Source organism: Haemaphysalis longicornis, unplaced genomic scaffold (assembly GCF_048455015.1).
Source record: "Haemaphysalis longicornis isolate Haplotype H1 unplaced genomic scaffold, Haemaphysalis longicornis Haplotype H1 scaffold_2, whole genome shotgun sequence".
In the NCBI taxonomy this organism is placed as follows: domain Eukaryota; kingdom Metazoa; phylum Arthropoda; class Arachnida; order Ixodida; family Ixodidae; genus Haemaphysalis; species Haemaphysalis longicornis.
In genome coordinates this window covers 124,872,242-124,875,832 of record NW_027526295.1, presented here as the reverse complement: position 1 = coordinate 124,875,832, position 3,591 = coordinate 124,872,242, and positions in this window count along the sequence as shown.

Here is a 3,591-nt window from a genome sequence, read left to right as displayed (position 1 = left end):
AAATCCATGCATAACTCTGTGCCTACTGATGCAATTTTTTATAGACCTTTCTAAGGCATTCGATCGCGTACAACACAAACGTTTATTAGCCGAAGTCCGTAACCTTCAACTTGATGAAAAAACTACACAATGGATTTCCGAGTTCCTATGCAACCGACACCAATCAATAAAATTTAACAATATAATTTCCAGAAAAAGCATGATCAAATCAGGTGTTCCTCAGGGATCTGTGCTTGGCCCTTTATTATTCTTGGTTTACATTATCGACATCTTATTTAACATTGCCTCTTCAATACGTCTATTCGCGGGCGACTGTGTCGTATATAGAGAAATAACCGAACTAACCGACGTTTCTACGCTACAGTCGGACTTAATGAAACTAGCAGAGTGGTGGCGATTGTGGCAAATGGAAATTAACATTGAAAAACCAAACACATCAGATTTTCTTCCGCTACACCCCACCCTCCTCCCAAATATGCTGTTAATGACACTATAGTTGAGACGTTCTAAACTGCAATTTAACCTGGAACAGTTATCTTGAGTACATTACTAATAAATCCTTTAAAAACTCTGTCTCCTGAAGCGTCGAGCGCAAACGCGGACACTAAACCTCTGGCATATAAAGCTTTGATCAGACCTTCCTTGGAGTACGCGTCAACAATCTGGCACCCTCATACGGCAATATTGACTGATATGCTGGAATCAGTTCAAAATGAAGCAGCCAGGTTCATTTGTTCTTGTTACTCTAGTTATCAAAGCGTCTCATTGCTAAAGCCCAATTTGAACCTTCCTTCCCTTGCCATGCGCAGAAAGTTGTCTCGCCTTTCCTTTTTTCACTCTTTGTATAATAGTAACACAACTTTTCCCGAAGCTTCATTCACCTTGCCCCTCACGTATCTGTTCGGATCGACCATGCGCATAAGATTAAACCAATATTCTCGCGCACTAACAAATACTAGTTTTCACCTCTTTCTTTGTGTATAAACGAATGGAATGCCCTCACTGATCCATCGCGTTTCAAATTTGCTTTATTGTGTTATTAGAAGCCGGTGAAGATATGCAGCGACTCTTTTCGGTGTAGGCTGTGTCTAGCGTTCCGTCCAGACGGAACGATATACAAGTGCTAAAGTTCCGTCCAGACGGAACGGAGCTCTGCGGGTTATCCTCCCGTCCAGACGGAATACAACTGAGAGCTTAGCGTTCCGTCCAGACGGAGCCAATTTGTACAGTTCCGTCCAGACGAAAGCAAAACCGGCTGATTAGACGCCATGCTCACTGTTCCGGTTTGGTGTAGAGGGTGCGCCTCCGACAATGGAACTCTTGTAACGGGTTCGATTCCCCCCGGACATGCTTTTACAATTGATGCGGTGAGAGCAGTCGGCCTTGATATTGCTCTCAACCGACCGCTCCGCTACCGCTCACTAGAGCCAAAGCCGACGTATCCATCGCCAGAGTTCCGATCATCTGTAGTTCGTAATGGTGATTAATAATTACGGTTATTCTTGCTAGTCAATGAGCGGGAGGGGGTCGTTCTTCTGGGTAAATATCAAGAAAAACTAGTGGTCGCGCTGCTCGTTGTGAAGCGGGCGTGGTCGAGCTTGGCGGTTCGTTTGACGGCCGATCATCTCATTGAGAGTGATTATAAATCAAATGTGACTCTGGCTAGTCAATGAGCGGAAGCGGTTTGACCGGTTGGGTAAAAATTAACAAAGGCGATCGGACTAATACCCTAGTTACACGAGCACAGTTCACCACGGTTAAGCGAACCGCGGTTAGACAAAACCGCAGTTTGCTGCGTTACACGACAAACGAAACTGCGGTTACCCCGCTAACCGTGGTTAATGCACACTGAGCTCGGCCACCTCAATTCGGTCACGCGCTACCGCAGTTCCCGCAGCCGCAGTGCTCAAAATCGCACAAGTCAGTTGGGACGCAAGTTGCGGCGCATCAGCGTAGGTGAGAAAAAAAAAAAAAAAAAAAAAAAAAAGCACCTGGCATTCGGAAGAGACGAAGGTGCTCAAATAGCGCGCGCCCCAAAGCTGCCCCTAAGAGGCGCTTGCGTTCTTTGCGTCGCTCTCGCAGTCAGCAGCGGCTCGTTTCCCGATCCACCCTATCAACTACGACAAAAGCCGTGCTAAATTTGTCAATTCCGCGCGTCGTTCGCCAAAGCAGGCAATTATGGTGCGTTTTCAGCACTCGGAAACAATCGGCGCGCGTAACGTTGGGCCGTGCCTGGTAGGGTGCCTGAAAACATGCCGGCGCGTCTGCCCGCACGGCACTGAGACCGGCTCGGGCCGGCACAGACCACGGCAGCAACAGCTTGTCGCCGCTCTCCGAAATCAATCTGATCGCGGAAAAGAACTTCCACATGCGAGAAAGTGGATGTTAGTGTGGTGAAAAATTGTGCTATGGATTGTAATTCGCAGTTGTAGAGATAGCGGCGGACCGGCGGTCAAATATCCACCGCGATGCTAAGACTAAAGTTCCCAACACCGAGCAAACGCGAGAAAACCAAGCGAAGCCCCTTTCCTAAATCTCGCCGCGCGCGAGTGCGTTGCGTTTGGGTCGGAAGCGACTGTTTTAACGATATTTCCTTTTGTCTACACTGCTTCCATTTGGTTTTTTATTGTGAAGTTAAAAGTGTGTTAATTTATTTTTGTTACGCTCACAACCAAGTGACCGCGGTCACCACACTTAAAATTTCGCGTGTAACAGCCAAAACCGCAGTTTGCGATAACCGCGGTTAAGGTTTAGTAACCACGGTTAGACTTAACTGCGGTTACTTCCGCCGAGTCTCCATACAAACTCTAACCCCGTCAAACGGAACTCCAAACCGCTACCTCGACCACGCCCACTTCACAACAAGCAGCGAGAGCAGTCTTTCTTGATATTTACCCAGCCGAATGAACCGCTTCCGCTCATTGACTAGCCAGAATAACCGTTCATTAGTGATCACCATTACGAACTACAGATGATCGGAACTCTGGCGATGGATACGTCGGCGTTAGTGAGTGGTAGCGGAGCGGCCGGTTGAGTGAAAAATCAGGACCGACTGCTGTCACCGCGTCAATTGTAAAGTGGGCGCGAAGAGCTGTTACTAAACGCTGGTACGACCACGCATGAAGCAGGTCTAGGGAATCGAACCCGGTACAAGAGTGCCATTGTCGGAGGCGCACCCTCTACACCAAATCTGAAGAGTGAGCATGGTGTCTAATCAGCCGGTTTTGCTTTCGTCTGGACGGAACTGTACAAATTTCACGCCGGCTCCGTCTGGACAGAACCCTAAGCTCTTATTTGTATTCCGTCTGGACAGAAGAATAACCCGCAGAGCTCCGTTCCGTCTGGACGGAACTTTAGCACATCGTCCCCTCTGGACGGAACGCTACCACAGCCTTTCGGGGCAAGGTGTATTACGCGTGTTGACAATGTGTGCTCGCTTCTTTTCAAGTTTATTACATGTTTTTGCTGGCTCACCACTTTGTTACAGTGCCCTCACCAAATGTATAGTTGACACTGTTGTACCCGCTTTATGTATCCTCCCTTAAGTAATGCTATAGGGGCTTTTAAGGTAAATAAATAAAATAAAATATA